The following is a 13,312-nucleotide window of genomic DNA, read 5'->3' as shown; positions in this document are numbered from 1 at the left end:
TTTATTTTGTCACCTTGTAACATTTTGCCTGAAAATATTCCATTTGATACCTACTTTCTTTACTTGGACCTTATGCTGCTTGACATTTGAGTTGTTTGCCTGCACATGCCAAGCGCTGTGAAGCAAGCTAAATCAGAAATTTAGACAAGAAAGTTAGAAACCAAAAAGTATACTGAATGCATTCTTGCTGCATCCATTGTGGATAGTGTAAGCCTGTTATAAAAAGCACTCAGCAGACTGGTGAGCCAGGCACAAGGAATTCAAAGCTAAACATAGAAAAATGCAAGTTTACAGGTCTTCAGGGAGTAGAAAGATGTAAATTTGATGGGACAGCAGGAGAGAAATAAGCTTAGTCTGTTTGAATCCTAAATATGCATAGAAAAAATGAAGATAGCTTGGACTAAATTGCAGGAATATTAATGTATGTAGCAATCATCAAACGTCGACAAAATATGCCAAATGACTTTACATTCAGTGAATTATTTTGATGTGTAGGCTTTCTTGTTATGTGGGCAGAACATTTGCTTCATGTAACATCCTACAAACATAAATGGAAAGAATCTGTTTTTGTGGCCTTGTCAGGGAAACTAACTGTTCTTATTTCTTATTTTTTTATTGCCCTGTATCTTCACTATCGACTTGAACCATGGAAATAAATAACAGCATCCGGTGTTTCAACATGTCATCTGTAGGATGCCACCTCCAACAACACGGCATTCACAGTCAAATATTGATGTACACGACACCCTGTGATCGCACTGGCCACACAAGACATCATGCATACTGCTAATATATTGTTCTTCCCCTCTCCAAGGACATCCAGAATGATGGGATTAGTTTAGAATGGCATCATGATCAGCATTGATACCATGGGCTGAAAGGCTGTGCTGGTGCGATACTGTTCCATGTTTTAAGTACAATATACACTGAATGTCAAATTCTGGAGTAGGGCTTGATTCCATAAATGTGAGAATGCAACCAGCTAACCGAAACAGACATACTGCAACATTCTCTTCATACATAGATTGACAACAAAATAGGCTAACCTAGACCTATCATGAGATTTTTCAAACTAACTATCAAATACTGCAGTCAAAAGCATTTTGGTAACTGTTTTCCAAGTGGATTGAAAATATTAGATTCAAGATATGTCTCATAGTAATAATAAGGAATGATGTATGAACAATTACTTATATGAGCTCTCACCTTAAATATGAAGAGAAGTGTCATTGTTTGAGCTTGGCGAGATTGATAGTATTATGTTCCGGTTGATCACTGCTAGGCTCTGTAGTTCTAATTGAAATGGAGGGAACAAATCAAAAGTTGATACCTGTAATTATCTCGTTCAGAAAGTAGTATTTAGTTCAGGTTGATAATATCACAACTTTATCACTTGCATCTTCGGAGGATATGGAATACCCCGTGTACATTACAGTTCTGAGGTGTTTAAAAAGCCTGTTTGAAAGCTAATCACATTTTATGGCAGAACGGTGAAGGCTGCAGTATTCTCATATTTATTGTCAGATCTCCATTTCTACCATGATCTTATTCAATACTGAAGCTGACATATTCCTGATACCGTTTCTGATGTTCCTTTCTATCTTCAACTTTATATGGCTTGTAAAGACAGAAGCAGAAATAATACATCAATAAGTATATTCCTTTTTTCTGTCATCACATCAACATGTCTAAAATACTTCAGAGGATTGAAGAATTTTTGAAGTATATTTTCTATTGTAATGTGGGTAAACATGGCAACCTTATTGTCTGCCACAAACTCAGAAACGTAGACATTAAAATCAAGAGTCAGCCATTCAGCCCTTTCAGGCTGTTTTAACATTTAAAATGAATATGGCTGATCATCCAACTGTTCCTCCTTTCTCATCAGACCCTTTGATCCCACTAACCCTAAGAAATAAATCAAACTCCTTCAAGAGAACATTTTATGGCAGAGAATTTCAGACTCACAATCTTCTGGGTGAAGAAATTTGTTTAAATAAATATTCACTCGTTTTTTTGGGCATCAATGGCTGGCCAACATTTGTTGTCTATTTCTTGTTCCCCTTGAGAAGGTAGTGGTGTGATGCTTTCTTTAAACACTAAAGCCTATGTTGTCTTTCCATTTCTCCTCATCTTAGTTCCAAATGGCTTGCGCCATCTATTTTGTATGTGACCTCTAGTTATGGACTCTCTGGCTGTCAGGAACATCCCTCTTGTTATTGTTCTGTCTAGTCCTGTTAGAATTTTAAAGGTTTCTATGATGTCGCTCCTCATTCTTCAAAACTCCAGTGAAGGGCATCTAACCAATCTGTCCCTCTTCATACACCAGTCCTGCCATGCTAGGAACCAGTTCCCTCAAGCTATAAAGACATAAATAGGCAGTTCAACTTTTTTGACAATATTGACTGAGCAGAGAAACATCAGCCAAGACCCTTGGAGAACCTACCTTTGACCTTAACTAAACACAGCTTTGGGGATTCAATTACATCCATCCAATCAAGAACTTGAGACTAAGATGCAAAAAAAAAACCTATTGATTTAAATTTTGAGTGTCTTGAACAACAGTTTTCTAGTAGAATTGCTTTCAGATTTCTAATGCCAATTGCGTGAAATAGTTTACCCTGCCATCCCCCTGAGATGTTTCAGCTCAAATTATCAAGATTTTTCTCTTGTCCTGATGCCCCCATCAGTGGAAATAGTTTTTCTGCCCCTTTAAAAATTCTTTTCTTCATCTTAAACACCACTTTGTCTTCTATACCTCTAGAAATACAAGTTAATACAGGGTAACAAGGTGAAGAGCTCCCCTCCCCCCACTGCATCCCAAAACTAGCCCAGCTCATCCCCGCCTCCCTAACCTGTTCTTCCTCTCACCTATCCCCTCCTCCCACCTCAAGGTGCATCCCCATTTCCTACCTACTAACCTCATCCCACCCCCTTGACCTGTCCGTCCTCCCCGGACTGACCTATCCCCTCCCTACCTCCCCACCTACACTCACCTCTACTGGCTCCATCCCCGCCTCTTTAACTTGTCTGTCTCCTCACCACCTATCTTCTCCTCTATCCATCTTCAATCCGCCTCCCCCTCTCCCCCTATTTATTTCAGCACCCTCTTCCGCTCCCCCTTTTCTGATGAAGGGTCTAGGCCCGAAATGTGTGCTTCCGAGATGCTGCTTGCCTATTGTGTTCGTCCAGCTCTACACTTTGTTATCTTGGATTGTCCAGCATCTGCAGTTCCCATTATCTTTAACACAGGGTAAGTTTGCTGTCTTTACCTGGTCTCATCTACACGTCATACCTGATCCAAAGCAAAGTGGTGGACTCTTAACTACCCTCTCGTAAATTAAATTTGGACAATAAACGCTGGTCAAGCCAGTCACACACTCAACCTACAAATGAATTTTTTAAAAAAAACTCTGAATAGACTTCTTTACAACTGGAATATAACTTACACACTTCTGTAGCCTGGCTGTCTTCAGGTGAAGTATGCCATATCATTAACTTTATGCATTTTAATACTGCACTAACTTTTAGTGATTTCTGTATGTTGCCCCCTAAACCCTTCAATAGTTCAAAGTATCTAATCATTTGAATAACTCTGTGATATGTCTTTCTTAGATCCAAAGTGCTTAAAAACTTTCATAAAGGCCAATATCCCATCACCAAGTCAGAGCACAGGGCATGACCCAGCTAGTTCAGAGCTGGCTCCTAGAGTGAGCAGAATCCTTGACACTTCTGCTTATATCTGTCAGCTAGGATTCCCTGATTGGACCAGGTTAATAACCTCAATATGGAAACTCATATTCTATGAGGCTGACATCATTCCAATTACTGCAGTGCACTAGACATTATATTTGTAATAGTTTAGCCCACTCACGTAATCTATCATTCACCCGTTGCAATAAATGATTTTATCCACCTTAATTACTGCATCCTTCTGCTCAAAGTCATTAGCAACCATGGATGTACAGTTCTTTATATCTTTATCTAAACCATTTCAAATGAAATGAAAAGTTGAGGCACCATACAGGTTCCTCGGAGACACCATAAGCCACATGCTGCTGTTTCCACTATGTACCCATTTTTCACCCTCTCAGTCTCCTGCACCGTGGGCAGTTCCACACCCAAGTCAAAAGGAGGCCTCTAATTTCATGTTGTTCTAATTTTCTGCACAATCGAATGTATGGAACCTTGTTAAAAGCTTCCTAAAGTCCAAATCAATGACACACATATGAAACTGGTGAGAGGACAAGAGCTGCTGATCAATGAAATCTGCTCTTACTGATAGTGGTGGAATATCATCACTAAGCACTTCCTTTCTTCACCCGTCTTTTATGGAATCTTCTGTGGGTGGCAAAACATAGAGTAACACATGGCTGATAAGAGAACAGAATACACCTGAGTATTGCAGTCCGACTCCTTCATGAGACTGAAACCAGTCCTAGAAATCACATGAATCAAATGGAATCTCTCATCTATAGATCACGTGAATGACCTCTGTAAAGAAAATTAAGCAATTAGTAGAAATGAGCAGGTCTTTATCAATCTATGTTGGTTTTCTCTGACCAGTTCACATTGTCCAACTGCTCAGTCCCCAGTAATAGATTCTATCAACATCCTCATAATAGACATTAGACAGTTTGGTTTATTATTTCCTGATTTTTCTCTCCCAATCCTCTTCAATATCAGAGGGAAAGTAACAGTATTCCACTCCAAGGGGTCAACACTTGAATGATGTTAAATATTGCATACTTTTAAGAGCAAAGAAAAACATACAGCCTAATTATATTGGCGTGTTATCCTGAGTGTTACATTTTGAGACATCAGTGTGAGGAAAGGATATTATGTTGTGAAATGTATTTTTGAATTTGTTGTGAGAGACAAACTGTTCACTTCTTTGCAGCTCTCTGCTGGCCCTTAACACAGAACGTGCTAGCTGCCGGGTATTGGCTTGGCTGATCACTCAGAAGGAAATCTAACAGCTGTGTTTCTGACAGCTGGAATGACTATGATGGGCCATCAGTGAATATTTGACAGACTGCAGCCTTATAGTCACAGCAAGAAGTCCTATTGCTATTAAGCAATACGTAGAATTTCTCTTGAACATTGCTATTATACCTCTGTCTCTGCAATACTGAATCTGCTCAAGAATTCACATTTATATCATCCTGAGTCCATCTCCATCTCTACCCAGTGTCAAGTGTTGATGTTATCACAATAGCTTTTGGGTTTCTTCTTATAAATAGAGGTTTTAGGCCAATTGTATTTTTGCACTTGTTCATTTTACTCAACTAAAAGTTGAATACATTTTTTTTTAAAAAGCTGTATTTTTTTGTTAAAAACATTCTTGACTAGGATGTGGCTTCGTAATAGTTTTCACAAGATATATTGTGCAATTATTAGCTGGTGTGGAGCTAATTGAAAATAATGTTGATAGGAATTGCAGTATTTAACATTTTTTTGATTTTATGTTAGCATTACCTTTTGTGTGAAGCACTGAAGCTATGATTTTCTCTCAAAATAAGTATCTGGCATTTAGGGGAAAACGATCTTGAAAAGAATACCTTACTATCTTGTATGTAATGGCACCTCTGACACAATAAACATTCCAGAAAAATTCAGAGGAACAGTTTCTCTTTGACCATGTTTACAGGATTAACATGTGCAAAACAAAGCACTGACAAAAACATCTCTCATTAATTGAAATATAATGAGAAATTGCTGATGTAGTATGGATGAATTGTTGTGGAAAGATCCAGCAGAAGTTTGTGACATCTGGCTTTAAGATCCAGCTATCTTATTTGACACATCAGTTTCTGTGTTGAAGTTAAACTATGAAGTTACAGCAGAAGGACATGCTGCTTATGATGTATCATGCTTCAAGTGATCTCAAGTATAATGAAGTAGGAGATCTTTATACCCTCGGGTCTCAGAAACTAATGCTCAGAAACTAACTAACAATGGATCAAATTTGCAAAGTCGTGGTATTTCAAAGAATAGAGACAGTGTTATAGAGCAAAATAGTAATATGGAAAATGAGGGCCAGAAAATGGTGAGAAAGGACAGAGAGAAAAAGTGTCTTAGGAATACACTAAGTACTAAGGTTGGATGTTCCATAGATAACAAAAGATGTCTATATGGGTTTGAAATTCATACCAAAGTACCTTTACTGGCTTCATCCCCACTCTCCACCTATCTACTCCGCTACCCACCTTTTATCATCGCCTCCCTGTCTCACTATTTATTTCAGAGCCCCCCTTCCCCTCTCCCATTTCTGAAGAAGGGTCCAGACCCAAAATTTCAGTTTTCTGGATCCTCTGATGCTGCTTGGCCTGCTGTGTTAATCCAGCTCCACACATCGTTACCTTAGACTCCAGCATTGGCAGTTCCTACTATCTCAAACCAAAGTAAATTACTTTGTAGGACACATTGAAATAAATAAGTATAATCTAATAGTCATCACAGAGACATACCTTCAGGAAGACAAGTATTAGGTACTAAATATTAAGGGGTACAAGACATTCAAGAAACAAAAAGGAAGCTATGTTAAAGGTGGAGGAGTAGCACTGTTAAACAAGGATAGAGATAACTTTGGTTTCAAAGATCGGAATGTAGACTCAGCTTGTGTGGAGATGAAGAATAATAGGGGAAAAAGGCCAACAATGGAAGTGGGTCTACACACCCCTAACAATAACCACAATCTGGGACAAAGTATACAGGAGAAAATACTGGATGCTTCAGATAAAGAGTACAGCAATAATAATGTGTAGCTTTAATCAACATATAAACTGAGAAATCAGATTGACAGCAGTGGTCGGGATGAGGCTTTTGTAGAACACTTCTGAAACAATTTATTTGAGCAGTACACTTTGAAACTGATCTGTCAATTTTTATATTCGACATGAACTTACATAATATAAAAAGATTAATTAATTACTTCAGAGATTATGCACCCCGAAATGGCTTGGGGATTGATTTTTACATCAGTTTATAAAAGAGAAGGTTGGGTCTCTGTCTATTATTTGAAATGTAAATAAAGGCAATTATATATGTATTAAAGCTGAAGTGAAATGAATTTGGGATTGATCAAGAGAGATACAGTGGCAGACATTTACGGAGATATTTCAGAATACTCCATTAGTATTTTCCTTCTATGAAGAAAAAGATGTAATGGGAGATCCCATCATCTGTGATTATCTAAAGAAGTTACAGAAATCATCAAACATAAGAATAAAACCTACAACTCTGCACAGATGCATGACAGATCAGATCATTGGTCAGAGTATAAAAGAATGGCAGACAATGACAAAAAGGTTAATAGGGAGAAAAAAATAAAATATGAGAGGAATCTATCCATGAATATAAAAACAGATCGAAAGAGTCTGTGCAGTATTTACAAAGGAAAAGATTAATGTAAGTTTTGGTCTTCTCAAGAGTGTGAATGATGAGTTGATAGCAGATGTCAGAAAATAATGAATGAAATTAACAGATATTTTGCCCCGTCTTTGCTGGAGAGAAGAAATAAAACATTCAAATAATTTCAGTAAATCAGGAAGCGGAAGGGAGAGAGAAACTTGAATTTACATTCGCAGGGTAAGTATTTCTGAGCAAACTGAGAGAGCTGGGGACTGACTGGTTCATGGGTCTAAATGGTTCTTATAAGAGGTTGAAGATGTATTGGTGTTCGTTTTCGAAAACACCTTGATGCAGGAAAGAATCCATTAGACTAGAAAGTAACAAATGTAATTGTTCTATTTAGGAAGGGAAGAAAACAGGAAACACTAGGCTAATTGATTTGCTATCTGTCATGGGAAAGGTGTTAGGATTGATCAGTAAAGAGATTTTGGAAATGCAGTTAGAAAACCCCAAGGTAATTGTAAAAAGTCAGTGAGGATTTGTCTAAGGGAAATCACATTTAACCAAATTATTGGAGTTCTTTGAGTAATGTCTGCTGTGGATATAGGTGACAAACTGTGGACAAACAGTACTTTGGATTTCCAGAAAGCTTTGATTAGGTGCAATATCAAAGGTTCTTGCAGAAAATAAAAGCTCATTTTGTTGATGGCAACATAATAACCTAGATAGAAGATTGGTTGGCTGGCAGAAAATGGAGGGTATGCATAAATGAGTCTTTGATTCGTACAATATGCCAATTAGAATCTCACAGCTGTCTGTGCTGGGACCTCATTATTTGACAGTTTGTATCACTGTCTTCGATGAAGAGAGTGAACATTACAGTTGGCACCAAGACAGATAGAAAAGTGTGCTGTGAAGAAGATGTAAGACACTCCAGATAGATAAAAATAGTTTGAGTGAATTGGCAGAAGTCTGGCAAGTAGAGTATAATGTGGGGAAAATATGAAGATTTTACCTTGGCAGAAAGAATAAAAAACCAGGGTATTCTTTAAAGGACAGTGACTGCAGAATTCTGAAGTGCAATGCAAACTAGGTGTTCTCAGATATATGACCAAAAGGCTAAGGGGATGCTATTCCCTATCATTTGAGAAATTGAACATAAAAATTAAGATATCATATTTTTATTATACAGGGCATGGGTGAGACCACATTTTAAATATAGTGTGCAGTTATTTAATGAAGGATGAAGCTTTAGAGGAATTTCAGAAGTGGTTGACTGGATTGAGATGGTCAGAAAATAATAGTCGAAATGAACAAATATTGTTCATTATCTTTGCGGCAGAGGAGAAATAAAACATTGAAATAATTTCAGTAAATCAGGAAATGGAAGGGAGAGAGAAACTTGAAATGAGTGTGTTTCTCATGAGGAAAGTTTGGATGTTCTAGGATTTTTTCTATTGGAGTTTAGAAGTGTGAAGAGTATCTTGATTCAAGTGTATAAGATCCTACATAGTCATAGAAGGTGGATTAATTAAGGATATTTCCTCTGATGAGTCAGACCAGAGCTGGGGGCGCACTGTTTTATTAGTACGGGTCTCTCTTTTTGGACTGAGTTGAGGAGATATCTTTTTCTTTCAGAGGGTTGTCTGACTTTGGAACTCTCTGCCTCAGAAGGCTGAAGAGGCAGGATCATTAAACATTTTAAGTGAAGAGGTGGATTGATTCTTGTTAGACAGAGGAATGGAGTATTTTGGAGTATTTTGAGGTATAGACAGGAATGTGGAATTCGAAGCACAAACAGATCAGCCATGATCGTATTGATTTATAGAGCAGGCTCAGATGATTTACTCTGCTTCTGTTTTTCATGTTCATTTATCAGTCACATGTGAGGTCAAAACACGTGGGAGGTTATTATTTTCCACAAATTTTTGAATTAATGCATTTTGTCTCCCAGACTTCTCCCTGCTCTGATATCTATGCCTTACAATAGCTGTAAGTATAGTGCGAAAAAGTGTATACTTTTAATCAACTTGGATAGAGTTGGAAATTCTACAGTATGTTACTGAGTTGCAAAAAAATGAAACCCTGACAGTTTTGCAGCAGAATTTTATTTTTCATTCAGGACATGATCCAGAAGCCTCCAAACAATCTCATGATGCTTAAAATCATGGAATATTCTGGGCTGTCATAGAATCCCTGCAGTGTGGATGCAGGCCGTTTAGCCCATCAAGTCCACACCAACCCTCCAAACAGCATCCAACCAGATCCACCCCCTTACTCTATCCCTATATTGGACACTATGGGCAACTTAGCATAGCCATTCTACCCAACCTACACATTTTTGGAAGAAAACCCACACAGACATGGGGAAAATGTGAAAACTTCACACGGACAGTCAGCCAAGGCTGGAATCAAACCTGATCCCTGGTGCTAGGGAGGCAGCAGTGCTAACCACTGAGCCACCATGCCACCCCATTTTATAATGCATTGCTTTAAGGCTTGAGCTAAGTCCCCCTTATATTTATGAGCAGTGGCACTCATTTATATAGTAAGAATAGACATATCTACAACTCTAGTCCTCACGTCAGTCAGTCACAGACTATTTCAGAGTTTCCCAGTGAAGGCTTTTGGCTCTTCAACATGTATATTTTCCACTTTTTCAGAAAATCGCACTTTGGCATGAGCTTTTGTCAGACGTTATCAGTGATTCCAGCTGTCAAGTGTATGAATTGTAGAATTGCCACAGTATGGAAGCTGGTCATTTGGCCCATCAAGTCCACACACACCCTCGGAACAGCAGACTCACCCCATCCCTCTAACTCTGCATTCACCATGTCTAACCTACCCAACAAATCCTTGGACACTAAAACTGTCAATCCGCCTAACCTGTCCATCTTTGGACTATGGGAGGAAAGCGGAGCAGATAGAGGAAACCCATGCAGACATGGACAAAATGTGCAAACTCCACACAGACAGTTGCCTGAGGCAGGTGGAATTAAATACAGGTCCCTAGCGCTGTGAGACAGCAGTGCTAACCACAAAGTTCCGTGCATCCCCGTATGCTGAGACCATACCTCTACCACTACCAACTTTCCTCATGCCCATGTAAGCCTCGAACAGTGATTAACTGGCTCCTTTGCTAAGTCTATGGTGAATATAAGTACTGTCATAGGCAATATAATCCCTGAGCACTGCCATGTCCAGGTATTCTTCTTCAATTTCTTCTGAGCTTTGATAATGATGTGAAAGCAAATGGTGCGCAAGATGTCAAACATAAGCTTCATCTTGTGGGTCCAACATAAGGAAGATCAAGTCAAACCTGGACAGCAATTTAATGTGGAAGCTAGATATTTTCTGTGGTTGTTTCTTTGGGATTCCACTGTGACTCCACAGGGTTGCACCTGCCAGGATAAATGTGTAGTGTTTCAGTTGACAGATAATCCTAGCCTTTGCAATGGAAAGAGTTTGCTGTTCCATAACTTTATGAAAGTCAGATCTTGCACTTTCTTTCATTTCATTCTTGAAATAGCCTCCAAGTATTCATGTTTTAAATTATTCTTTTAAACTAATGCTCATCTCTTCGCTTCATGAATTGATTTTTTTATTTTGAACACATCTCACCCAAAAGACTAGCAACTCAATGATGATATCATGAGCATGTCTCTAAAATGTAATGACCCCGAGATATGACACAATCAATTGCTACATATGAACAGGAGGTCCACTAGCATCTGTAAACAAACAGGATGATTTTTGACTTTCTCAGGTGAGTAAATAAATGCCTTAGGATTTTTTTTGAATAATGTAATAGTCTGCGAAAGGATCTTTTCCTATATATATATAATGTGTCATCCAGATAATGCTTCGGGATACCACTATCACAGTGAGGAAATGCTGAATATATTCTGACAGCTAACCTTATCAAACAGGAAAGTTTCAACTCTATCATGATCAACTATGTTATTTCAACATTGTGATAGATCCTGCATCACATGCAAATGTAGGAATCTTTTCACATGTACATTCTCCTGATTTCTGCTCACTAAACCTCACAGGAGGATGCTTTCACATCCAGTGGAAGGAGGCTATCACATCCAGTTAATGAGCTACATTTATGTATGCCGCAAAGATTTTGTGCATCAAATTCACACATAAAATCCAGTTACTTTGGTCAGCTGGGCTGAATTGTTAGTTGTGGAACCATAACCAAGCAGATCCTAAATTCAGGTCTACAAGGACTGGCCAGGGAATGTGTGAAATAATATGAGTGGGATGGCAGGATTTAGTCATGACTCATTGTCTGTCACTTTGATTTTTTGCATCTATGTGTATTGTTCTTTTTGAGAGTGTGCGCTCTGGTGAGTTCAATGTCAAGACCAGGGACCTGGTGCTCGTGATGAAAGACAATACTGCAGATGCTAGAGATTTGAAATGGAAATGGAAAATGATGGAAAAACTCAGTAGTTCTGGTAACATCTGTGGAAAGAGAAAGACTGAACATTTTGAGTCCAATGACTGTTACTTTTGTTGGACTGAATTTTGGCCACAATCTTGAAATGGAAGGCAAAGAACAATGGGAGTTTGTAAGCCTATGGTCTTCCTTCCATTAAGCCAACCTAAAAAAAACTATAAGCAAAGTAGAAGATGAATTTCTGAACAGCTGTTTCGTGGAAAATTAAGCATCTCCTTCCAAAATATCTCCCATTTCACCTGTGGCAGATGGGTATTCCATGAAAGGAGATTGCTAGCTGACCCCTAGCAGCCTTGCAGATATAGAGCTGTGGGGTAGGGGAAGAAGGCATTTCAAATTGGATCCACAGAGGGAAACCCCTCTCCTATTTCCCCAGATTCTACCTGAATAAGAATGTGAGAAGGAGAGAGGGAGGCCTATGAACGCAAGGAATTGATTATCAGGAAACCTACACAAAATAGACTTCAGCAATTCAAAAAGGCATGCATCACTAACAACTCAATGATTATTGGGGAGTGGACCAATAAATGTTCCCCCACCACCCTGCCGCTGCCCCAGCTCCTCACCCAGTTGGCAAAACCAGTATCTCATAAGTAAACATAAGCACCCACTCCAACCTCTCCCCCGCAGAACGGGCAGCCTTCCGCTCCCTCCGCTCCAACCCCAACCTCACCATCAAACCCGCAGACAAGGGTGGCGCAGTGGTAGTATGGTGCACTGACCTCTACATCGCCGAGGCCAGACGCCAAATCTCCGACGCCACCTCCTACCGCCCCCTCGATCATGAACCCACACCCGAGCACCAAACCATCATCTCCAACACCATTCACGATCTCATCACCTCAGGGGACCTCCCACCCACAGCCTCCAACCTCTTTGTTCCCCAACCCCGCATGGCCCGTTTCTATCTCCTTCCCAAAATCCACAAACCTGCCTGTCCTGGTCGACCCATTGTCTCAGCCTGCTCCTGCCCCACTGAACTCATCTCCACCTATCTGGACTCCATTTTCTCCCCTTTGGTCCAGGAACTCCCACCTACATCCGTGACACCACCCACGCCCTCCACCTCCTCCAGGACTTCCAATTCCCTGGCCCCCAGCACCTCATATTCACCATGGACATCCAGTCCCTATACACCTGCATTCCGCATGCAGATGGCCTCAAGGCCCTCCGCTTCTTCCTGTCCCGCAGGCCCGACCAGTCCCCCTCCACCGACACTCTCATCCGCCTAGCTGAACTCGTCCTCACCCTCAACAACTTCTCTTTTGACTCCTCCCACTTCCTACAGACTAAGGGGGTGCCATGGGCACCCGCATGGGCCCCAGCTATGCCTGCCTCTTTGTAGGTTACGTGGAACAGTCTCTCTTCCGCACCTACACAGGCCCCAAACTCCACCTCTTCCGCCGGTACATTGATGACGGTATCGGCGCCGCCTCTTGCTCCCCAGAGGAGCTCGAACAGTTCATCCACTTCACCAACACCTTCCAC

General features: G+C 40.0%; 1 protein-coding gene across 24 annotated transcripts in view; it reads left to right on the top strand.

Moving 5' to 3' along the window:
- LOC125450923 (receptor-type tyrosine-protein phosphatase delta) overlaps window positions 1-13,312 on the top strand; it is a 2,532,553-nt gene that overhangs the window by 1,683,663 nt on the left and 835,578 nt on the right. The gene's annotated exons all lie outside the window — the stretch shown is intronic.

This window comes from Stegostoma tigrinum, chromosome 3 (genome assembly GCF_030684315.1).
Source record: "Stegostoma tigrinum isolate sSteTig4 chromosome 3, sSteTig4.hap1, whole genome shotgun sequence".
Lineage (NCBI taxonomy): Eukaryota > Metazoa > Chordata > Chondrichthyes > Orectolobiformes > Stegostomatidae > Stegostoma > Stegostoma tigrinum.
This window is presented reverse-complemented; position numbering and strand designations above follow the sequence as displayed.